The following is a 26,690-nucleotide window of genomic DNA, read 5'->3' as shown; positions in this document are numbered from 1 at the left end:
TGCAGCTATTGGGGAAATGCCATAGCTATTTGGATAAGCACTTATCCGAAGCTATTCAATCAACCTTAAATGGGGTGAAAGGGGGGTGTTTTGAACTTTATTTTTTTATTTTTTTGAAAACTTTTTTATATTTTTTACATGTTTCAATAGTCTCCATGGGAGACTAGAAGCTGCCACAACCCGATCGGCTCTGCTACATAGAGGCGATGATCAGATCGCCTCTATATAGCAGAATTACTCACTTGCTTTGACTCTTACCACCGGGTGGCGCTCACAGCAAGCCAGCACTAACAACCATAGAGGTCCCCAGGAGACCTCTGGTTGTCATGCCAATGAACCAGTGAACCACGATGACGTGATGGAGGTCACTGGTGAGCGGGTTTCCGGCCCGATGGCCAGAAGCGCGAGTTAAATGCCGCCATCAGCGTTTGACAGCGGTATTTAAAGGGTAAATAGCCGCGGGTGGATCGTGAGTCCATCCATGGCTATTCTCGACACATGTCAGCTGTTCAAAACTGCTGACATACCCCAGGAAAGACGTGGGCTCAGCGCCGGAGCCAACATCAAAGAGAGGGAGTCCGACATCGGTGTACTATTATGCCTGACATTGGAAAGTGGTTAAAATAAGTAAAAACAAAAGGTATCAAAATACAGTGCTGTGCAAATTAATTGGGACAAAGCATTTTTTTAAGTAAAATCATAAGTTGGTTACCAGTCAGTGATTCAAACCAGTTTTAACTGCTTTCAACAGGCACTCACACCTGTTCAAAGCAGTTAAAACTGGTCTGAATCACTGACTGGTAACCAACTTACGATTTTACTTAAAAAAAAAATGCTTTGTCCCAATTAATTTGCACAGCACTGTATATATATGAGAAATAATATAGTAAACTGCTTATTTTCTGTTCAGCTTAAACTGATATTGGACTGTAATTTTACATTTTGTAAAATTACAGAACATGATAGTTGTTTCTGCAGAGATATAATGTAGAGGATTTATTGGATATGTTGTTCGTTCAACTTCTAGCTAAGACTATAAATAAAATGATGGGAGAAAATGTTTTAGGCTGTGTGCCCACATTCCGTTTTTGTAAGCATTTCCGCAGCATTTGAGCTGGATCAGACGCTGCAGAAATGCATAAAAGAAGCTTCCCATTAAATTTCATGCATTTTTGGCTTTTTGTGCCAATGCATGCGTTTTTAAACGCTTAGAAAACGCTTAGCGGCTAAAAACACAGCATGCTCATTAATTTCTGCTTTGCTCTGCATTTTTAGCCATATCCAATGTTCCCAGAAACCATGTGGAAAAAAACGCATCAAAAATGCACGGTTTTTGTGCAAAAAATGCGCAGAAATAAAACGCGCGGTTTCTGGGAAGGAGTCTGTTTTTTTGAGCATTTATAAACACTAACGTGGGCACATGGCCTTAATGTTTTAATTTTTTAAAAGTTTACATGTTTACACGTAGAATATGTTCAGTGTTTTACCTCAGTATTTGTAAGACAAAATCAGGAGAGGAACAATCAGAGGAAAAGTATAGCAGAAACATGTCACCACTTCTGCATTATTCACCCACTCCTGGTTTTGGCTTACAAATACTGAGCTATAATACTGACCAAATTCTGAATGTGTGAAGGTGTCCTAATGATAAAAAAAATATTCTTGAGCATGGAGATTTTAGCTCATGCGTAGACCACAATGTCTTCATGGTTAGAGACTATAAATAATGCATTAGTTATCTTCCTTTGCCCTCTTTTAATGTCTGTTGGTCAGCAAAAATCAGTAAGCAGAGGGAGCAACCAGAAAAGACTGTCCGAGACAAATTTGAAGCAAGCAATTCCAATTAAGAAGTTACCAATGGCATTCTGGTGTTCACCCTTTCACCCCACTGCACAGATCTGACCTTTACTACAGAGTCCCCAAGGTTGAGTCCAAGGAATATCTGCTGGTTGGAGAAGTATATTTGGGAAAAGAGTATTAGGGTGGTTTCACACGTCCAGATAATTCCGGTACCGGAAAAACCGGTACCGGAGCTATACGTGTCCGTGTGTCCATGTGGACACGTGGTACCTCCGTGTGGCACACGTGTGGCAACGTTTGCTGCACGTGTGCCGCATCAGGACCACACGGACGGCGCCAGGAAGAAGCGCTACTGTAAACGCTACTCCTGGCGGCTGGTGCTGATCGCGGCTGTGATTCTTCTCTCCTGGTCTGTTGGCAGGAGAGAAGAATGAATGAAAACCCGACGTGGGGTCTCCCTCATTTTGGAACGAACCAGACGAAGCTTACAGCTGGGGGCTGCCGCCCTCAGCTGTCAGCTTCAGCAAGGTTGGTTGTGAAGAATAGAGGAGTCCCCACGCTATTTTTTTAAATTAATTAAATAAATAATTTAAAAAATGGCGTGGGGTCCCCCCTATTTTTGACAACCAGCCTGACTAAAGCCGACAGCTGAGGGCTGATATTCTCAGGCTGGTAAGGGGATATTGATCTTGGCCACCACAGCCTAAAAAAACCAGCCCCCATCTGCCCAGAAAAGGCGCATCTATTAGATGCGCCTAATCTGGAGCTTTGCCTGATACTTCCCACTTGTAGCAGTGACAAGTGGGGTAATAAGGGGTTAATGCCACCTTTTGATTCTAAGGTGACATTAAGCCCGGATTATTAATGGAGAGGTGTCAATAAGACACCTATCCATTACTAATCCTATAGTAAATAAAGGGTTAAATAAACAAACTCACACAATAAGAATAAACTATTTTAATGAAAGAAGACAACACACACATTTTTATCATCTTTATTACACTCGTAATTCCATTGCGAAGCCCACGATCTTATGAAAAAAAGTTGAAAATAATAAAGCAACTATATACATTACCCATCCGGTGCTCAGTCACGTCCCATGGCGTAAATCCATCTCGGGGGTTAATACGTTTACAGCCGGAGCGCTGCTAACACAGTCACTCCCGACTGTAAATATATTTATAAAGTATATATCATGTAAGTACATGTATAGTGTATATCTGTGTATATGTGCTGCATATATGGTTCTGTAATTGTAGTGTCGCCATAATAGGGATCAGCAGTTAATGACTAATGCCTGTGTTTTACATCAGGGCCTGTTCACACTGTCTTTCTTTACTGCACCCTGGTGGGTTCTGCCTGAATCCCCTATAGAGCCATAGATTGCAATGACAGGAATGGAGCTCAAATCAATTCCACATGTGATGTTTTTTTTCTGTGTCCATCTATCCCAACAGCCATAGAAAAATGAACACTTTTCATAGACGACACACTGACTGGAAACACTGGTGACAACGACATCAGTGTAACACGTACATGTTTTATATGGACATGTGAAGGGGGCCTAACAGTGTTGTTGGTGTAATATTTCAGGATTGGGGGCCCCACTTTGAATTTTGCTCAGGGCCCCATTTTGTCTAAAATCGGCAATGGCACCAAGCGATGCGCACTTTATTCTATAGCCGGCACGCATGCTGTAGAGAACAAATGATGTGAAGAGCAGCCGCGCAGCATTGCCTTCACATCACCTGCTGCTGCTGCCCACTTCTATTGATGTGCTAAGAAGAGTGGTGCGCAGCATGTGTGTGTGCAAAGTGCCAACCACACTTCAGCCAGCACAGTCAGAGGCACAGCTGACTGTGTGAGGCTGAGTCAGAGAGACACACACGCACTCAACAGCTGACCCTCAGTCACCTGTTTCCTGTGCTGCATCTCCGGCTCTTCATCTTCAAAACTGTGGACTTAGGTGGTCTAATACTGATTGGCTGACATGCAGCCACTCAGCATTAGTTTTCTTTGTGTGACCTCACAGCACAGCTCATGCGGTGATACGCTGATAGAAGATATTCGCTACTGCATTGCATCACTAAGAGGTCACCGGAGTTCGTGTTCTCACTTTACGGCACTACTGAGAATTTTCTCACGCAGCGGTGCCGCAAGTGACAGCACAGTACAGGAGCCAGTGCTGTAAAATTACATTCTACAGTGTTGGGCTCTGTACTGGTAATTGGAGTCTAGAAGAGCTATAAGCCTGGCGTCTGGTGAGCTGTGCATATATATACAGTATACACACACAAGTCAAGCAATATAGTTTATGTAAATGACACTTAAATTTAGTTAGCTTTGTGCATTAAAACATCACTTAATTATGGCACATTGCAATACTTTCATAAATCAGTTCCCTTAACCCCTTTCTGAATGAGACATACAATCCCGTCCACGGTACCCGGGCCCCTATTACCGGGGACGGGATAGTACATCTCAGCGATCAGTGGCGCTCCCATCACAGCTGACACAGCTGACACCTGGCACTATGTGTCAGGGGCAGTCACGGACCGCCCCTGGCATGTTAACCCCTGGCACACTGTGATCAAACATAATCGCAGTGTACCGGGGGATTAGGGAAGCATCGGCAGGGAGGGGGCTCCCTCCGTGCTTCCCTGAGACTCCCAGCGCAGTGTGCTGCGCTGCTCTGGGGGCGTCCTTCCCTGCAGGCCCCTGGATTCAAGATGGCCGTGGGGGCCTTCGGGGGCCTGCAGGGAGGCGGCTTACTCAGTGCCTGCAGAGACCAGGAACGAGGAAGCCTGTAGCAGTGCCTGTCAGACTGCTAATCTGACAGAGTGCTGTCCAAACTGTCAGATCAGCGATCTGACACATGACAGTGATGTCCTCCTTGGGACAAGAAAATAAAGTGAAAAAAAGTGTAAAAATAATTTATAAAAAAATTGCTAAATAAATAAAAAAAAAATATTCCCTAATAAATTCATTTTTTGGAAATAAAAAAAACAAGTACACATATTTAGTATTGCCGCGTCCGTAATGACCCTCCCTATAAAACTGTCCCACTAGTTAACCCCTTTAGTGAACCCCTTAAAAATAAAAATAAAAACAAAGCAAAAAACAATGCTTTATCATCATACCACCGAACAAAAAGTGCAATAACGCGCAATCAAAAAGACAGATATAAATAAAAATGGTACCGGTGAAATTGTCTTCTTGTCTCGCAAAAAACAAGCTGCCACATGGAGTCATCAGCAAAAAAATAAAATAGTTATAGCTCCCAGAATAAAGTAATTCAAAAATAATTATTTTTTATATAAAATTGTTTTAATTGCATAAAAGCGCCAAAACATAAGAAAAGATATAAATGAGGTATCGCTGTAATCATACTGACCCGAAGAATAAAACTGCTTTATCAATTTTACCACATGCGGAACGGTGTAAACGCACCCCCTAAAAGAAATTCAGGAAATGCTGGTTTTTGTTCATTCCGCGTCGCAAAAATCAGAATAAAAAGCGATCAAAAAATTTCACGTGCCCGAAAATGATACCAATAAAAATGTCAGCTCGTCCCACAAAAAGTAAGACCTTACATGGGTCAAAATATGGAAAAATTCTAGCTCTCAAAATGTGGTGATGCAAAAACTATTTTTTCAATAAAAAGCATCTTTTAAAGTATGACAGCTGCAAAGCATAAAAACCCGCTTAAAATAGTAAATCAAATCCCCCTTTATCACCCCCTTAGTTAGGGAAACAACAAAATAAAAAAAAAATGTATTTATTTCCATTTTCCCATTAGGGTTAGGGCTAGGGCTAGAGTTAGAGTTAGGGCTAAGGCTAGGGTTAGAGTTAGGGCTAGGGTTAGGGCTAGGTTTAGGGCTGAGATTAGGGTTAGAGGTGTGTTGTGGTTAGGGTTGGAGTTAGAATTGGGGGGGTTTCCACTGTTTAGGCACATCAGGTGCTCCACAAACGCAACATGGTGTGTGATCTCAAATCCAGCCAATTCTGCGTTGAATAAGTCAAACAGTGCTCCTTCCCTTCCAAGCTCTGCCATGCGCGCAAACAGTGGTTTTTCCCTACATATGGGGTATCAGCCTACTCAGGACAAATTTCACAACAACTTTTGGGGTCCAATTTCTCCTGTTACCCTTGGGAAAATAAAAAATGTTGGGAAAAAATATCATTATTGTGGAAAAAAATATGATTTTTTCATTTTTATGGCTCTACGTTATTAACTTCTGTAAAGCACTTGGGGGTTCAAAGTGCTCACCACATGTCTAGATAAGTTCCTTGGGGGGTCTAGTTTACAAAATGGGGTCACTTGTGAGGGGTTTCAACAGTTTAGGCACATCAGAGACTCTCCAAACGCGAAATGACACCCGCAGACTTATTGTCATGATCTGAAGTGATCAGACAGTTTTAAATTGCACTGGGTGAACTTTTTTTACTTTGGAAAATTCCAAGGTGTCTTGACTGTCCCCGGTGGTGGTTAGTGGTATTGCACTTTAGGTTTTTGTGCACTTAATTATGAATCAGGTGTGACACCCTATAAAGGTGTGCTAGGGGTGTGCAATCACTGCCTGTGATATTGTGAGATTGTTTTCACTCTGAGTTGGAGAGCCTGGTGGAAGGATGGAGCTGGAGAGGAGTCCTGTGCAGCTTAGCCAGGGGGGAAGAGTGTCAGCGATGGTGTCTGGATGAAGGGCTGGCATGGCGTGGTGGGGTCGCAGTGATGGTGTCAGCGGGAAGTGTCTGCATGGACTGGTGGAGTGGCGACAATGGAGAGTGGCACTCACCATGTGGGACTTGGCTGCTGAGCTGGACTCAAGCATGCTTGACTTCGTGTCAGAAGCTGAACCCATCCTTGGGACTCTGTTACTAAGCAGCTGCAACTGGTGGTGGACTCTGCTCCAAGGCTGCACTAAGGTGAAGGATCCTATTATGGTGATGGATCCAGGTGGAGGAGAAGATGCATGCAGGTGGTGGGCTCTGTTGCTAGGAGCATATGCAACAGAGCAAAGCTAAGTGGTGTTTCCCCTGTATTGTCTCTTTCCTCATGTGTGTTATTAGTGCAGTGGTGGGATTAGTCTCCGCACCGACCTATTCCCTAGTGAGGGTTTAGGTTCAGGGCGAGCAAGGGGTTAAGGTTCGCGTGCGGCGACAGGTTCGGAGCCTGTATAGGGAACGTAAGGAGTGCAGGGACACTGGCTCAGGGGAGCTTAGGAGGTCTCCAAGTCCCCCATTCCCTATTGCAGGGCCCACCATTGTAATTGTTTCCCAGGTCCCCCTTATTATTTAAATTCGCCTTACTGGAGGCGGGGTTTCCAGATTGTATGTATAACGTGTAATACCCAAATTCGCCAAGGTGGAGGCGGCGTATCCACCTGCACGTTTTATTATTTAAATGCGCCCCACTGGAGGCGGTGTATCCAGGGTCACGTGTGTCACATGGGTTCGCCTTGCAGAAACATCTGCGTCCAGACACACGTGATCATGACATTTATCCATCAAAGTCTGCATTCCAAAACGTCACTACTTCCCTTCCGAGCCCCGACGTGTGCCCATACAGTTGTTTTCTCCCACATATAGGATATCAGTGTACTCAGGACAAATTGGACAACAACTTTTGGGGTCAAATATCTCCTGATACCCTTGGGAAAATAAAAAAAATTGGGGACTAAAAGATCATGTTTGTGGAAAAAATATGATTTTTTTATTTTCACTCCCGGGCGTTATAAACTTCTGTGGAGCCCTTGGGGGTTCAAAGTGCTCACCACACATCTAGATAAGTTCCTTGGGGGGTCTAGCTTCCCTTCCGAGCTCTGCCATGTGCCCAAATAGTGGTTTACCCCCACATGAGGGGTATCAGCGTACTCAGGACAAATTGCACAATAACTGTTGGGGTCCTGTTACCCTTGGGAGAATAAAAATTGGGGGTGAAAAGATCATTTTTGTGGAAAAAATATGATTTTTTAATTCTACGGCTGTACGTTATAAACTTCTGTGAAGCCCTTGGGGGTTCAAAGTTCTCACCACACATCTAGATAAGTTCCTTGGGGGGTCTAGTTTCCCAAATGGTGTCATTTGTGGGGGGTTTCCACTGTTTTGGCACATCAGGGGCTTTCCAAACGCGACATGGCGCCTGATCTCAATTCCAGCCAAAAATGTCAAATGGCGCTGTTTCCCTTCTGAGCTCTGCCATGCGCCCAAATAGTAGTCTATCCCCACATATGGGGTATCAGCGTACTCAGGACAAATTGCACAATAACTTTTAGGGTCCTGTTACCCTTGGGAAAATAAAAATTAGGGGTGAAAAGATCATTTTTGTGGAAAAAATATGATTTTTTAATTGCATGGCTGTACGTTATAAACTTCTGTGAAGCCCTTGTGGGTTCAAAGTTCTCACCACATATCTAGATAAGTTCCTTGGGGGGGTCTAGTTTCCAAAATGGGGTCACTTATGTGGGGTTTCCACTGTTTAGGCACATCAGGGGCTCTCCAAATGTGACATGGTGTCCGATCTGAATTCCAGCGAATTTTGCATTGAAAAAGTCAAATGGCGCTCCTGCCCTTCTGAGCTCTGCCATGCGCCAAAACAGTGGTTCCCCCCAGCATATCAGATATCAGCCTACTCAGGATAAATTGCACAATAACTTTTGCAGTCGAATTTCTCCTGTTACCCTTGGTAAAATAAAAAAAATTGAACCTGAAGTACTTTTTTTGTGAAAAAAAGTTAGATGCTCATTTTTTTTTAAATATTCAAAAAAATTCCTGTGACGCACCTAAAGGGTTAATAAACTTCTTGAATGTGGCTTTGAGCACCTTAAGGGGTGCAGTTTTTAGAATGGTGTCACTTTTGGGTATTTTCTATCATATAGACCCCTCAAAGTGGTTTCAAATGTGATGTGGTCCGTAAAAATAAAATGGTGTTGTAAAAATGAGAAATCGCTGGTCAACTTTTAACCCTTATAACTTCCTAACAACAAAAAATTTTGGTTCCAAAATTGTGCTGATGTAAAGTAAACATGTGGGAAATGTTAGTTATCAAGTTTTTTGGGTGCCATATCTCTGTGATTTAAGGGCATAAAAATTCAAAGTTGAAAAATTGCAAAATTTTGAAAATTTTCGCCAAATTTCCGTTTTTCTCACAAATAAACACAAGTTATTTGAATTAAATTTTACCACAAACATGAAGTACAATATGTCATGAGAAAACAATGTCAGAATCACCGGGATCCATGGAAGGTTTCCAGAGTTATGACCACATAAAGGTACAGTGGTCAGAATTGTAAAAATTGGCCCGGTCATGAACGTGCAAACCACCCTTGGGGGTGAAGGGGTTAAGTTACAACGGTACATGTCATATATAGATGGTACATACAATAGTCAATAGTGCAACATAAATTCCTTCTTTAAATTCAAGCCCAAAGGTACTCGGGTGTTTAATAAATAAATCCAAAATGCTTCCCTATCCCGCAATTTTTTTTTATCTCCACCACGTATATTACCATGCACCTGTTCTATTGCATAAACACTAAATTGTGCAACTTGTCTATTGTGCAGGTTTACAAAATGGTTGGATGCGTTAGATATATGACGGGTTGTGGGCTGAATGATATCATAAAGATGCTCTCTAATCCTGTCTTTTAATCTTCTGATCGTGGAGCCCACATATAGTAATCTGCATGCTGAACACTCTATTATGTATACAACATAATGTGAGTTGCAATTTAGAAAACTCTTAATTTTGAACTTCTTTATGTTTTTTGAGCAAGAAAAAATGGACTTTTTTTTAGAACGTAGACATGTTTTACAAGGAGATTGCCCATATCTAAAAAACCCTGTGGTGGACAACCAAGTGGAAACATTTTTTGTCTGAACAGCGCCATAAAAGCTGGGGGATAAAGAATTAGCTAAAGTCGGGGCACGTCTGGAAACAATTCTAATACCATCCTTCAATATAGTATCCATAATATCGTCATCTCTCAGAATATTTAGATTTCGATGCACTATGTCAGAAATTGACTTGAAATGAGTACTATATGTAAGAACCAGGACCGGCTGTTCTGAACAGAAATTAGACATTCCTTCCTCCAGTATACACTGGTTATCAAGCAGCTTATTACCTTTTAATTTGTTTCAATAAAGATTTTGGATTTTATCTCCGGAGCTGGATACCTTCTTTTTTCACAAGTACCTGACGTCAAGCAGAGACGCTTCCTTGCTCGGATAAAACTACTCATGTGCGGTGTGGACATCACTATAAGGGTGAGCTGAATCAACTTTTTTCTACATGAAGAAGTGGACAGGATGTCCACGAAACACATAGTTTTGTACATGATGACCCTGGAGATCCCTTCCAACTCTACTATTCTATGAGTTTAAAAAAAATGTGAAAAAAAAGTTAAATGTTCATTTTTTTTAAAGCATTAAAAAAATTCCTGTGAAGCACTTGAAGGGTTAATAAACTTCTTGAATGTGGTTTTGAGCACCATGAGGGGTGCAGTTTTTAGAATGGTGTCACTTTTGGGTATTTTCTATGATATAGACCCATCAAAGTGACTTCAAATGTGATGTGGTCCCTAAAAATAAAATGGTGTTGTAAAAATGAGAAATCGCTGGCCATATTTTAACTCTTATAACTTCTTAACAAAAACAATTTTGGTTCACAAATTGTGCTGATGTAAAGTAAACATGTGGGAAATGTTGTTTATTAAGTTTTTTCTGTGCCATATCTCTGTGATTTAAGGGCATAAAAATTCAAAGTTGGAAAATTGCAAAATTTTCAAAATGTTCACCAAATTTCCATTTTTTTACAAATAAACGCAAGTTATATCAATGAAATTTTACCTCTAACATGAAGTACAATATGTCACGAGAAAATAATGTCAGAATCACCAGGATCCATGGAAGTGTTCCAGAGTTATGACCTCATAAAGGGACAGTGGTAAGAATTGTAAAAATTGGCCCGGTCATGAACATGCAAACCACCCTTGGGAGTAAAGGGGTTAAAGTATTAAGTGGTATTTTTTATTTCACCACCAGAGTGGTATCAGTAATGTAAGTTCCCTAAAATGCATAAGTCGCTGACTTCTGCCACTGTGTAGCAGCTTTGTCCTATTCATTGCCGGAAGCAGTAGAATACAGCCAGTAGCATATAGAGGACCTCCTGTGCCGTGTAGTATAAAGAGGTTGTGTCCTATGTGGTGCAGTATATAGAGGATGTGTCCTGGGTGGTGTAGTATTTAGAGGATGTATCCCATGTGGTGTAGCATATAGACGTTATGTCCCGTGTGGTGCAGTATATAGAGGTTGTGTCCCGAGTGGTGTAGTATATAGAGGTTGTGTACTCTGTGGTGTATATAGAGGTTGTGTCCTGTGAGGTGTAGTATATACTGTAGATGTGTCCCATGTGGTGTAGTATATAGAGCAGAGATCTCAAACACGCCGCATGCAGCCCCTGAGGCAGTCATCTGTGTCCCGCAGTGCACCACATGTGTCACCCCCTAAGACAAGTAGAAGGGGGAAGGCACGCAGACATCCAGGAGCGTGCGATGGCTGTGTGTTCTGCTTGCACAGGACCTGTGATGAGGTCACAGGAGAGGGAGGAGTCAGGGGGTCACATGATCAAGCCTCAGTGTATTCAGAACACTGCTGTCTTTGTCTGTGCTGGTTGTCATGGTGCTGGGTAAGTTTCTCTGTCGGGTCAGGAGGGGTTTACAGGGTGGATGTTGTAGAGCTGTGTGTGTATGAGGTGTACGGAGATGAGCCGTGTGTGTTGTGAATTCCCTTTCTTGGCTCCCTCTGGTGGTTACTGAAGGTAGTGGAGCTGGTCAGATTGACAGAGGTGTTGCGAGTTCTCTTTCTGGGCTCCCTCTGGTGGTTACTGGAGGTAGTGTAGCTGGTCAGATTGACAGAGGCTTGCCACCTGATAATGATGATGCCAATTAGAGATCTGGGGTTTCCGACTGGATTATTTAAGACAGCTGACTTCCTTCAATCCCTGCTGGTGATTTTCTTCCTGTGCCTTCTGAGGTCTGATGTCTGATGTCTCCTGCTCTGTTCCTGCATGGTTCAGCTAAGTGGTTAATTTGCTAATCTTTTTGCATTTCATCTGGTTTTGTTTATCTCTGCTTTGTGCGGGTCAGCTTGCTCCTGCTGGGGCTGTGCTGGATCATCGCCGATGTGTTACTGCTTATGTCAGTTTGTTTTGTCCCTTGTTGTGTTGGTCTCTTTTTGCTTTGCTTTCAGGATATACCGGAGTGCTGATATAGTGGGGGCGAAGTCGTGTGACTTCAGTGTTTTTTGTGCATCAGACGTGTTGGATTTTTCAGGGTTTTTGCGTGATTGCAGACATTGTCTTTCCTTTCCTGTCCTGTCTGGTCAGTTTGAGCCCCATCATTTGCTCTGCCTATTTTTCTGCCTGCGTTTGTGTTTTCATCTTGTCTCACCGACAATATATGTTTGGGGGCTATCTATTCCTTTGGGGTCTGCTCCGGGGCAGTTTGGATTTCACCTTTCTCGCTTTAGTTAGTTCTCCGCCTGTGCCAAGTCGTCTAGGGCATCGTTGGTGTGCTCCACAGCTACTGCTGGTTGTGTGGATGGGATCAGGGGTCTGCAATCTGCTTAGTTACCAACCTCTCTGGTCTTCTGGTGGCTTAGCCTGGTCCTGCTATCCTCCTTGGTGACCCATTCATAACACGTGTGTGTACAAGGTGTACGGAGCAGAGCCGTGTGTACAAAGACCGAGGTGTACGGACCAGAGCCGCGTGTGTACGAGGTATACAGAGCGGAGCCGCGTGTGTACGAGGTGTGCTGAGCAGAGATGTGCGTGTATTTTGGCATGGGTGGGTCCCATTTGAAAGTTCGCACCAGGGCCTATAACTTTGTAGTTATGCCACTGCTCACGCTAGAAGAAAGGAGGAGTGTGCCACTCCATAATGACTGTGGCCATGCGTGATGACATCCCTCTGGCGCTGTGTAATGATATCATGTCAGCGAGCAGAGAGCGGAGGAGTGACTTTCCCCCCATTGCTGGATTTTGCAGGTGACTGTGGCTGTGCATGTACAGCGAGATGATAGCGCCGGTTCACATGCAGAGCTGACACTATCATCCGCTGAGGTAAGCTGTACATCACAGCTGACAACCTATTTGAAAAGCCACGATTAGTATTAGCACCGATCGCGGCCGTTTAACCCCTTAGATACCGCTATCAATTGTGACTGTATTAAGTTTGAAAGGAATGCAGCCCGCCAGCTTAAATTTTTTTTTTATGTGCTACCCATTTACTCTGCTGAGTTTGAGACCCCTGATATAGAGGTTGTGTCCCATGAGGTGTAGTACATAGAGGTTGTGTCCTGTGTGGTGCAGTATATAGAGGTTGTGTCCCTTTTGGTGTAGTATATAGAGGATGTGTCCTGTGTGGTGTAGTATTTACAGGATTTATCCCATGTGAAATAGTATATATTGTATCATTTCTATATAACTGCATGGTGGGCCCCAAGAAAGATTTTTCTCTGGAGGGCCCAAGGTACTCCAGTCCGATGCTAGTCATGACAACTCTTAAAAATCGTTAAACCTAATATTGGGGTTCAGCCAGGAACCATATTTGCTAATCCAAATCATTTTTGGCAAAACTGTGTTGCAGTGAGGAATCAGAAGGACACATTTCCTCTTAAAAATCGAAAGGCATAAGACTGTTGTTCAGGCACAATATCTAAGAAAATAAATAGTGATTGTTCTTTTAGTGACAGGTGACTGACACGTGTGGGCCTAAGGTTGTGAAACAGCAGGTTGCAATAGGAAAAGGTACATACAACATGAGTGGGAAAAGCAAGGTCGTTGTGGAAGAGGAAATAGGCTTAGTATTTGACGTGTACATGGCTTAGGTGTTAATGTTAATGAAAGCTCAACGGAACAAACACCATCTTGTCCTATCCAAAAACCACTGAAAACATCTGTTAATTGATGGGCTACTCCACTCCACGACGGGCCAGAAAGAGCATGTTCTCCAGTGAAGGAAAGCACTGGCCTCTTCTCCTCTTCCTTCACCTTAACCTCACACACAGTATATTCCTCAGAGGTGACACCCCAATCACCCTTGTTTCCCCCTGTTGCAAATTTCCAAATGCCCAATTGATTGTGAGGAGCTAGAGATGGGCAATTCTGCACATTCTATTCCACGGGCATATGAGGTCTTCTCCAAATATTCACAGAAATCAAAGCAGGAAAGAATCTCCACAGATGCCAAAAAATTTTTCATGTTGGATTTGGGGTTGGATGAAGTAGGGATCAAACAGAATCCAGAGCCTCATCACCAGACATTAACCACCTGTGGTGGAAGTGATCCTGATGAGACTCAGATACCAAAGGCAACGCGGACTGTACTGTGGTGTCAGGGCAGGAAGAGGACAAGGGTGACTCTTAGGGTGAGGAGTGTGAGAACAGAGAGGATAATGATGAGGTTGTAGATCCCACTTGGTGTGAACCCAGAGGTACTTAGCTGAGTAGCTCATCAGAGCAGGTGGAGGAGGAGGAGGAAGACGAGGAAGTTACATTGCAGCTTCCCGCACAGACACAAAGTGATGCAGACATGAAAAGCACTGCATCCTCAGCCACAACACTGGTTGTGGCCAGCACCGTTCGCAAGTCTGTAGTTTGCAGGGGCAACAAGGGTTGCCTAACCTTGGTCTTTTATGTGACCGCAAAAAATGACCCAACTCACGCTATCTGCCAAATTTGCAAAAAAAAAAACTCTGTAGTGGTAAAAATTGCAATCATTTGACAACCAGCACATGCACGATCGACATTCCTTAGTGTGGGAATCTCACTGTGCTAAAATGCCGACTACCTGGCCTCGCCAACCACCGGTTGTCCCATCAACCACATCTGCTGCTTCTTCCTCCTCTGACACCATGTCAAGTGTTCTCACACAGTTCTCCGGCAGCAGAAAATCCACTTGTTTATCGCCTACAGTCAGGCCGAGTTAGAGCAATATATCCCTTACAAAAGACATTCACAAAAAATCATGATAAAAATATCAAATTTATTGTATCACAAAAAAGGACATAAATGACAACAAAAAATATAATAATGATGAGACAAATATTTTACAAAAAGAATTTAATAATAAATTACATATATATTAAAAAAAATTTTTGAAAAAACATAGCTTTTTGCAGAGGACAAGAGGCAAAATGACAATGCCTAATAAAGTGAAATATATGCACTAATGAAAGGGTGAGGGCTATATAAAAAAAATATACTGTATATATGCTGAAAAAAGTGAAAATAATATTCTGTGAATAAGTTACACAATTTCATAAAAAATTCACAATTATATACCAAAAAATATGGGTGATAAAAACTATTTGTAATTATAATTTAAAAATATATATAACAACATACAAAAGTGCATATAATGGCCTGCTGGGTTATCTGACTCAAAGTAAAGTGCATATGCTGTGTATACCAACCCAGTAGGATTAATTAATGATGAGTACAAAGTGCAATGTGCATGTGAAATTCACCAGTACATACCCGCCAAAGGATCAGCCACTACCCCCTGCACACACCACTCCAACGCACGTTTCGCTGCTCATTTCCTCAGGGAGTGATGTGAGCAGGGTATATCCATATATATAGGCCAGAATCAGCTGCATGGAATAACAATTAAAAGCCTATAATTGCAGGCCATCTATGCAGCACATACCACCGTCCCAAACCAAAGCAGTTGTATGTAGTATATAAATTGAGATCACCATGGTCACATGGCGCTTACATCGTGCACACATGAACGCCACCAGTCCAGGCCGAAAACCGGAAGTACACAAACGAGTGCGACAATGTCGCAGTCGACTGTGCAACATCCAGGAATCCAACCACAGAGCGGAGGCTCATGCATGCGCAGTAAAGCGCACAGCGATCTCGCAGCCATATTGGAGAGGGGAAGAAGTCTATAATCAATCACAGATGGGGTATGCGCAATAGTGCGCAATGATAACACAGCCATCTTAATGAAAGAAAAAGAAAGAAATATATAATGAAAATAAACAAATTAGAAATATATATATATAATGTAAAAAAAACAATATTATAGTGTGACCAACTAATTATGATATAAAAATATGAGAAAACAAAAACAAGTGAGTATAAAGAGAAAAAATATATATATATATACATATAATATGCAGCAATGAATCATATAGTGATATCTAATAAATTAATTTCTCTCTAAAATGGCATATGAAAAACCTTTCCATGCCAATATCTTGTATGTAGTCATAATATATACTAATGGAATACACCCAAAACGTATAAGAACAACTAAATATATATATATACTGAGTATATATATATATATATATATATATATATATATATAATGACAATTATTTGTATTCTATATTTTTATGGGAGAATAATATAAGAATATAACATTAGAAAGTGTTCACCATAAATAAAAAAAATAATAATAATTATAAATAAATTATAATCAAATATTATAAAGAAAAGAATATAAAAAAAATGTAAAAAAAAAGATTATTTAAAAAATAAAAAAATATAAAATTATGATATGAAAAAAAGACCAAAGAAAAGACTACAAAAAACTGGAGAAACCCCATTGCTCATTTCAACCACGTGGAGTCATGCTTTGTAATGTGGTTATCCACCTACAATCCTTTTGCAATAATTTCCTGCTAAATCCCCTCTTCTATTGCCTGGATAGATTTGATCAATACCTCTCCCTTGAAGTAAGTGGAATTGACCATGATGATAGCGAAAAAAATGTCTCCCTAGGGGTTTTAATTTCAAAATACTGTCGCTATCCTCAGGATCAATTTTTTCCATTGCCTTCATGTCCTTGATATGTTCAAGAATTCTAAAACGTAGCTCACGTGTAGTCATTACAATATATGGAATTACATGGGCAGGTTGCCAGATATATGACCATAAATGTACGACAATTAATGAAATGTAAAATGTTATATTCACATTCACCAGATGAATCATGGAATATATCAGTTTTGGTCACATACTGGCAAGCTTTACATGTACCACATTTATGGGATCCCCATTTGGGGCCTTTAGATTCAAAAAATATAATGAGAAATAGGGGGGATATAATGACTATGAACCAGTGAATCATGTAGTATCTTACTTCATTTAGCGATAATTTGTGGACGTCCTGGACCGTTTCTCGTCGTCAGCTTCCTGCTGGGCTTCCTGCTGTGATGACGAGTGACGTGTGGAGCCGGGTGGGAGGACGCAGGATCGCCTAGTGTGACAGGTAAGTAGCGACCTCAGACCCCTGCGATGTCGCTGGTGAGATTTGCCTGTGTGGCAGCTCACTAGCGACCACTTAGCGATGCACCAGCGATCCTGACCGCGTCATATCGCTGGTCGGGATCGCTGGTACATCGCTAAGTGTGACAGTACCTTTAGAAATAATATTCATTTCAAGCCACCTCGAATGGTAGTTAGTGATAAAACGAACATGACCTTCAATTTGTTTACTTTTAATTTTAGGAGTTAATAACGATTGACGATGTTTTTCTTTGGTACCTATATAGGCTTCCTGGACATCATCCTTTCGGTATCTACGCTGCAAAAATCTAGAGGTAAGTTCTTCAGCTTCATGCTCAAATGTTTCTTCTTGGTCACATATCCTTCTTGCTCTTAGGAATTGGCTCTTGGGTATGGCACGAATAACATGAGCTGGATGAGAAGATCTGGCATGAAGTAATGCATTAACACACTTTTCTTTTCCGTAAATCTTGGTGTGTAGTTGTCTAAATTCATCCTCTGATAGTTCCAAATCCAAAAATTGGATTAAATTTTGTGTGATGGTCCAAGTCAGCTTAATGTTGACATTGTTGTTATTTAAATATTCAAGATATTTTTCCAACTCAGATTTAGGCCCCTGCCAGACAAACAGGATATCATCAATAAATCACATCCAGGAAATTACTCATCCTACAAATGTGGAATCCATAGATCCTACAAAAAACAACGGAGTACTTATGTCCACATTTTAATAAAAAATTGATTTATTAATCCAAATAAATAACATGTAGTAGACAGACTCAATAGAACAAAGCGTATTACAAAAGCTCATGTGCTAGGACCAGACTAAAACAGCACTGTTATAACAGCATGGGAGCAACAGGCAAACCTCTATAAATTTTTACTACCACAAATAATGTGCACAAAGTGCCAAGTGCATATAAAGTGCATACAAGGTGCAAAAAGGAAAGGGGCTAATAGCAATCCTCCATTACTCTTAAATTAGCGTCACCAACCCAATCCCAATGGAAACCAAATTCAGAGGTATATATGTCTTACCCATAGTAAAGCTGCCAGTGTGTGTCCTATAGCAGCCCCGACATGCATTTTGCGTGGGCTTCCTCAGGGGACTGTGCCTGTGTGGAGACAACTGGTGTCTCTTATGACTGGGGTGCAGCTGTTTGTAATCAGCCCCATAATTGACGCATACTCATAACATCATCGGCCCGTCTAGTGTGTTAAACTCCTGCCGCTCGTGTGACTAAGGGGAGGAGGGGAATCCCTCATGACGAGATCAACATCGATAGTCGGCGCCATGATCGGCGCACACATACCGCATCAGAGAGAAAACTGAGCAGAGCTCCAAAAAAAGCAACTATAAGTCCAGAGTAAAGTCAAAAAGTTTTTATTTTTATTAAGACACATCCAGATACAAATGGGGGGGGAGTGGGCGATAAAGTGCGAAACCGCACACCGCATGGATAAAAAAGGATTGCTGTACAACCAGAACCTATGCAGTAACAAGACATACATAAAGTTACTAAATTATCACAAAGTGCATATAGTGCATGGCAATGTATGGCAATTAAAAATAGACCGCCAAACAGTATATATGTAGATATATATCTCTTTATACCATCTCCATCCATCAAGTAAACAGCTAGATACATAGATCATTATCAGGTAGCAGGTGACCATTCACCATGGTTAGACAGATATATGATGCCTAAGAAGCATAGTAATAAGAGAGGAAGCATAAATTACCTAATGAAATGCCGGGCAGAGGCTCCTGCAGTCAGCAATCCACCCCAACGATCCTTTCGGATGGTTACTGCTTCATCAGGGGGCGTCATCAACCTGTCTAGTATGTTCACTACTCTCGCTCACATGGCCCGGGAGGAGGGGGAGAGGGAAAGGGAATCCCTTACAGCGGATTTAACATTTATGGTCAGTGCTATAATCGGCACATGCGTACCGCGTAATCAGCCCGTCTAATGCATTGACTCCTGCCGCTCACATGACCCGGGGGAGGAGGGAACTCCCTCATGATGTCATTGTCCCCCACGTCACTACCAGCAGCCAGGAGGAAACACACCACGGTAGCCGCCACACTAGGCATGCACACACGCTGCAATCAGCCATCTTAGATGTGGGCAAAACTAAGGGAAAAGGTATTACAGCAAGAAAAATGTGACAAATTATTATTATTATATGATACCAATAAAGGTAATAGGTGAGAATGATATGCAAAATTATACAAAAAAGACATTAAATATATATATATATATCAATGAAATACAATATTCAAATTACATAATGTGCAAAAAAAAAACAGACTGAAAAAACAAAAAGTGAAAAAGCTGTATCAAGAATAAATTAGCAATAATACAAGAGACAATTTATCAGAAATATAAACAAATATTTTTTCTGAACAGCACTCGATGTCAGATGTCATCTTCATTGCTTTTTTGCTTTTCTTTTTTCTTCAATAATTCCCTTTTATTTCGCCCTCATTTTCGGAATTAAATAGAAGACGCTTCAAAACATCAGACAATGATGGAATAACCATATGAGCAGTAATAACTAGTAAAAACAAACAACACACACAGGATTAACATCTAAGAACAAGGAATGTTGATAGATGAGCTACAGAAAAGGCGCAAAACTTAATTGCTCATTTAAGCCAGATGGACTCATAGTCCCCAATGTTATTATCCAGCGACATTCTAGTTGTGCTAGGGTGCGTTTTTGTATCAACCCCTCTAATGCCACATTTCACACGATCTATTCCACAAATTTGAAGATCTTTAGGATTATATTTATGATAGAGTCTGAAATGACGTGGAATAGTTTTTAAATTGGAAATGTCCTCCGCTTCATTAGCTGCCTGAATGTCACAAATGTGCTCTCGAGTACGTACCCTCAGTTCATGTGAGGTCAATCCAACATAATACAGATTACACTTAGCCAAGTATACCACCAATGTGGAGCTGCAAGAGATGTAATCTGTAATATTGAAGTTTCTACGACCACCGACAGAAGTGAAGGTCAAAGTCCGTACATGATTGCGACACGCTAAACAGTCACCACATGGATAAAAACCCCATTTACGTTTACCTGCCCCAAAGGGGTCAGGTGTCTTGGTCACGTAGTGACTGTGAACTAGAATGTCCCTCAGGTTGTTACTCCTTCTAGCTGTCATGAGGGGGGGCATCAGAGAGACATTTAGACAAGGCAGGTTCAGTTTTTAAAATAGACCAATATCTGCTTACAATCTGTCTCATTGTCCCCCATTGATGGTTGTAAGTGGAGATGAACCTGATATTAGGATCGTCCACCTTAGCATGCCTCTGATTGGCAAGTAAATCACATCTTCTAGAATTCCTTGCGCGTGTATAGCCACGTTTTATACTTCTTTTACTGTACCCACGCGAAAGGAATCTCTCCCCAAGGTCCACAGACTGTTTCTCAAAAGTCTCCTCCATACTGCAAATCTTCCTCATCCTTAAAAATTGTCCAATTTGAATTGCTCCAATTGTAGAAGCAGTATGGGAGGATGAGGCGTGGAGGAGTGCATTCATGGAGGTTTCCTTTCTATATACATCAGTATGGATGGAGCCATCATTCTGGACCAGCAATTTGATGTCCAAAAAAGGAATACTTTTTTGACTATAGCTATATGTAAGCCTGATGTTGAGGCAATTACGATTCAAACCCTGCATAAATTCATGAAGTTGATCTACTGAACCTTGCCAAATAAACAAAATATCATCAATGAACCGATACCACCCCAGAATCTGGGGAGCAGACTGCCCACCCCCCTGAAACATTCCCCTCTCCCAGTGCTCCAGGAAGAGGCTTGCGTAAGAGGGCGCACAGGCCGCCCCGATGGCAGTGGCCTGACTCTGGAGGTAGTTCCAGTCCTTAAAAGTAAAAAAGTTGTGTGTAAGGATGAATCACAAAAGCCCCAACACCAGACTCCTCATCTCTGCATCAATATAACTGGATTCCAGAAAAAAAGTTACAGCCTCTAAACCATCATCATGGCGGATGTAGGTATATAATGCCTCCACATCTGCCATGACAAGAAACATATCTGGCTCCAAAACCAAACCATCCAGACGTCTCAGGACGTCCGTGTTGTCCCTGACATAGGAGGGCAATGTCTCAACCTGTGATCTAAGATAATAATCAATAAATTTACAAATAGGATCACATAGCCCTCCCATGCCAGAAACAATCGGACGCTCTGGAGGATTTGTAGCGTCTTTGTGGACCTTGGGGAGTAAATAAAATGTGGGGATCACGGGATTCTTTACTACAAGACCATCAACTAATTTTTTGTTGATGGTTCCTTTTTCAAAGGATTCTTCCAAAATTTTAGATAACTCAAGCTGAAATTGAGACAATGGATTATGAGAAAGTACCATATATGTATCTTTATTGTGCAGTTGTTTTAACGCCTTTTTCTCATACTTCTCCACAGGCCAAATGACCACGTTCCCTCCCTTATCAGCAGGTTTTATCACCACGTCCTGCAACTCTTTTAGTTCTTTTAAATGTGGAATCCATGTTTAAAATGTATTCATGTTCCCATAATCCCATAAATAAATTTGCAAAGGATGGTGCGAAAGCCAGACCCATTGCCACACCTCTATTTTGAAGATAAAACCTGTCTTTAAATACGAAATAGTTGTGGGACAAAGCAAAGTCCAACAATTTTAAGACGAAATCAATCAAGGAATCATCAAAATTACGACTGGGTAGACATTGTTTAGCTGCATCAAGGCCATGTTGATGGGGTATTGATGTGTAGAGGGATTTTACATCACAAGTTATAATAAACATGTCTCCACTCATACACACTCCATCAAGTCTTTGGAATGCCTCAGTCGTATCTTTGATGTAGGAAGGTAATTCAAAAACAATTGGTTTAAGGTAATAAACTAAGAATTTGGAAATGGGTTCCAACAAACTGCCATTGCCTGATATAATAGGGAGTCCTGGAGGATCATTCATATTTTTATGGACTTTTGGCAGTAAATAAAGTGTTGGAACACATGGTGAATCAATACGTAGTCCTTCCCAAACTTTTTTAGTTAAAATCCCTTCTTCTAATCCCAAATCTAAAATGTCAAATAATTATTTCTGATATATAATAGTTGGGTCATGGGGTAAATGTGGGTAACAGGCTGAATCATTCAGCTGCCTCAAAGCCTCCCCTTCATACTGTGTAGACGGCCACACTACAATATTCCCACCCTTATCAGATGGTTTAAAAATGATCCCTTTCATTTTATTTAACTCTCCCAAAGTTTCCCTTTGCTCATGACTAAGATTGTCATATGCTCTATGTGTTGGTATTTGACGTAGTTCATTGCAAACCATTCTTACAAATACCTCTATTGAAGAGTTTAATGTAAGGGCAGGAAAACTTTTTGATTTTTTTATTGATAAAGGGTGTGAAATTACCTGATGTTCCTTCCTGTTCAATGAGAAGATCCTCTAATGTCTGTAACGCCGCCATTTCTTCCTCTGTAGAAAAAATACCATTAAGGGAAGATTTATCATCTTGATACTTTTTCAATAGAAGTTTGTGTGCAAAATGGAAAGTATCCTTTATGGCTGTGAAATGATCAATTTTAGCTGTGGGGCAAAAACCAAGACCTAAAGAAAGAACAGAGATTTGGGCAGGGGTTAAAACAACATCTGAAAGATTGATTACCTTTAGAGTTCCATCCTGATTTGATTGGTGTTCCCTATTGTTAAATTTACGCTTTGTCACCACAATTCTTGTATTTTATCTCCCAAGGACTTCTGAAGAGTCACTTATATGGTGGCTTAATGAGCCAACAGAGCTTACACTTGCCAATGAGCTGTGAGATTCAGATTTCTTCATACGAGATTTATTACGCCATTTATAAACATTATTATTCTGATGATCCAGTATATCTCGTTGAATTTTATTTAATTTGTTTTTCTGGAACTCAGATTCCCATTTGGAGAAGGATAATTTCAATTCTTCATCCAGTTTTGCTAGTTGTTCAGTAAGATTTTTTTGAAGTCTTTCTTGTAGTGCTTTAATATTATTCTCCATAAATTCCAAATTCTTTTTGTCAACATCAATTAAAATTTCTTAAAAAGAACGAGAGCATGCATTATAAGTATCCTCTAACCTTTTCATTGTTTCATCCTCCATCGGGAATTAAATTACGTTGTAAATATTGCTCTAGGGAGCTTTTATTCCACCAAGTTTTTGTCCTTTTATATAAAATTTAATTCAAGGTTACTTTATCATCCTGGCAGCTCTCATTAAAGCCATCTCTTATATTACATCCCGTATCTCTAAAGTTGGAAGATATTTGTGATAACCAATCAGAGTCATGATTTTTATAATCCATTTTCAATGGTCCTTTCCATGCAAAAAAAGCAAATTATTAACCTATATAGGAAAGAAATACCAAGAATAAACTGAAAGAGAATTATCTGAAAAAAATTGAATATCTAATTTAAACTATATATCCCTTACAAAAGACATTCACAAAAAATCATCATAAAAATCTAAAATTTATTGTATCACAAAAAAGAACATAAATGACAACAAAAAATATAATAATGATGAGACAAGTATTTTACAAAAAGAATTTAATAATAAATTACAAATATGTATTAAAATTTTTTTTTTAAAAAAAACATAGCTTTGTGCAGAGGACAAGAGGCAAAATCACAAAGGCTAATAAAGTGAAATATATGCACTAATGAAAGGGTGAGGGCTATATAAATATATATATATATATATACAGTATGCTGAAAAAAGTGAAAATAATATTCTGTGAATAAGTTACACAATTTCATAAAAAATGCACAATTATATACCAAAAAATATGGGTGATAAAAACTATTTGTAATTACTATTAAAAAATATATATAACACAACATACAAAAGTGCATATAATGGCCTGCTGGGTTATCTGACTCAAAGTATAGTGCATATGCTGTGTATACCAACCCAGCAGGATTAATTAATGATGAGTACAAAGTGCAATGTGCATGTGAAATTCACCAGTACATACCTGCCAAAGGATCAGCCACTGCCCCCTGCACACACCACTCCAACGCACGTTTCCCTGCCTGCTTCCTCAGGGAGTGATGTGAGCAGGGTATATCCATGTATATATAGGCCAGAATCAGCTGCATGGAATAACAATTAAAAGCCTATAATTGCAGGCCATCTATGCAACACATACCACCGTCCCAAACCAAAGCAGCTGTATGTAGTATATAAATTGAGATCGCCATGGTTACATGGTGCTTACACTGTGCACACATGAACGCCACCAGTCCAGGCCGAAAACCGGAAGTACACAAACAAGTGCGATGATGTCGCAGTCGACTGTGCAACATCCAGGAATCAAACCACAGAGCGGAGGCTCATGCATGCGCAGTAAAGCGCACAGCGATCTCGCAGCCATATTGGAGAGGGGAAGAAGTCTATAATCAATCATAGACGGGGCATGCGCAATAGTGCGCAATGATAACACAGCCATCTTAATGAAAGAAAAAGAAAGAAATATATAATGAAAATAAACAAATTAGAAATATATATAATGTAAAATAAACAATATTATAGTGTGACCAACTAATTATGATATAAAAAAATGAGAAAACAAAAACAAGTGAGCATAAAATGAAAAATATATATATATTCCTCGCCAATCGTTACACCGATGCCTCTACCTTGTGCCAGTCATTACACTGGCTACCCATCCACTCCAGAATCCAGTACAAACTTATTACCCTCACCCACAAAGCTCTCCATGGCTCAGCACCACCCTACATCGCCTCCCTTGTTTCAGTATACCACCCTACCCGCGCCCTCCGTTCTGCTGATGACCTGAGGTCAGCATCCTCAATAATCAGAACCTCCCACTCCCGTCTCCAAGACTTTACATGTGCTGCACCAATTCTTTGGAATGCACTTCCCAGGTCAATACGATTAGCCCCCAATCCCCACAAGTTTAAGCGTGCCCTGAAAACGCATATATTCAGACCGGCCTACCACCTCAACACATTAACCTAATCTATCCCTGGGTGGCACAGTCAAAAGTTTTACCATAACCAGGTTCCCCGCATCATGTTCCCACATGCTTTATGCATCCATTAGCCCTCTGCGTCTGTACTGTTACACACTTAACATTATGGCTGGTCCATACAATCAGGGCAACTGTTACCACCCACCTTTCGTGTCTCCCCTTTTTCCTCATAGATTGTAAGCTTGCGAGCAGGGCCCTCATTCCTCTTGGCATTTGTTATAATATATGTGATTATTGTTATGCTGTAATGTCTATTGTCTGTACAAATCCCCTCTGAAATGTAAAGTGCTGCGGAATATGTCGGCGCTATAGAAATAAAATTTTTTATTATTGTTATTATTATATGCATATAATATGCAGCAATGAATCATATAGTGATATTTATTACATTCATTTCTCTGTAAAATGGCATATGAAAAACTTTTACACCCAAAACGTATAACAACTAAATATATTAAATATACTTACATATTATGAAAATTATTTGTATTCTATATTTTTATGGGAGAATAATATAAGAATATAACATTTAAAAATATTACCATAAATAAAAAAATAATAAGAATTATAAATAAATTATAATCAAATATTATAAAGAAAAAAATAGAAAATAGAAAAATAGAAAATTGTAAAAAAAAATGTTTTTTAAAAAATAAAAATAAAAAATTATAAAATTATGATATGAAAAAAGACCAAAGAAAAGACTGCAAAAAACTGGAGAAACCCCATTGCTCATTTAACGTGGTGGTGGCCCTTCGCGTTGGCAACCTCACATATGTACCTTGCCTCGCTCACATCCTTAACCTGGTAGTACAGCAATTTCTCCGCCACTATCCCGGCCTGGATGCGCTGCTGTACAGAGCACCTGAAAAAGAATAAGGCTGAGTTCACACGTGGCTTTTTTTTGCGTTTCAGCAGCGGTTTTAACCGCGCAATTTTGCAACGAAAACACGAAAAATAAGCATCCCATGCATTCCTATAGGATTCCTCAATGCTGTGCTAATGCTGCGTTTTTTACCTCGGCGGAATCGCTTCGCGGTAAAAACCGCAGAATGCTCACTAATTTTGCGGAATCGTGGCGATCCCACACCCATAGGAATGCATTGTTCCGCATACTTTCTGCATGTGGCTGTGCACACCATGTGAAAAGTAAGCAGAACCATTGCGGATGGTACCCACAGTCTGGAGGAGAGGAGACTGTCCTCTGGGCTTTGGGTACCAATATCCCTGTAAAAAATAGAATAAAAGTAGTAAAAGATAAAATGTAAAAAATAATTAAAAAAATAAAAAATGGTGTTATTCTCACCTTCCGACGTCCCGCGCAGCCTTCCCGCCTCTCTCCACGCTCCCGTTCTCATTAAACCTTTGCGAAAATGCCCGCGATGGCGTCCATTCTCGCGGGATCGCGAAGTCTCGCGGTCATTCGCGCGACGTCATCGCGAATTACCACGAGACGTCACGATCCCGCGAGAACGTACGTCATCGTGGGAATTTTCGCAAAGGCTTATTGG

General features: G+C 40.7%; 1 long non-coding RNA gene across 1 annotated transcript; it reads right to left on the bottom strand.

Moving 5' to 3' along the window:
• Positions 1-18,475: 18,475 nt before the first annotated feature.
• On the bottom strand, positions 18,476-24,247 carry LOC141099823 (uncharacterized). Its single transcript, XR_012234538.1, has 4 exons — positions 24,160-24,247; positions 22,812-23,528; positions 22,559-22,621; positions 18,476-19,669 (listed from the first exon to the last, which is right to left on the bottom strand). It is a non-coding gene; the product is annotated as an uncharacterized lncRNA (long non-coding RNA).
• Positions 24,248-26,690: the final 2,443 nt, after the last annotated feature.

The sequence above is a fragment of the Dendrobates tinctorius genome, unplaced genomic scaffold, assembly GCF_039654945.1.
Source record: "Dendrobates tinctorius isolate UK_male_01 unplaced genomic scaffold, ASM3965494v1 ptg000102l, whole genome shotgun sequence".
In the NCBI taxonomy this organism is placed as follows: domain Eukaryota; kingdom Metazoa; phylum Chordata; class Amphibia; order Anura; family Dendrobatidae; genus Dendrobates; species Dendrobates tinctorius.
The sequence above is the reverse complement of the archived record's forward strand: the minus strand, read 5'-3'. Positions and strand labels throughout refer to the sequence as shown.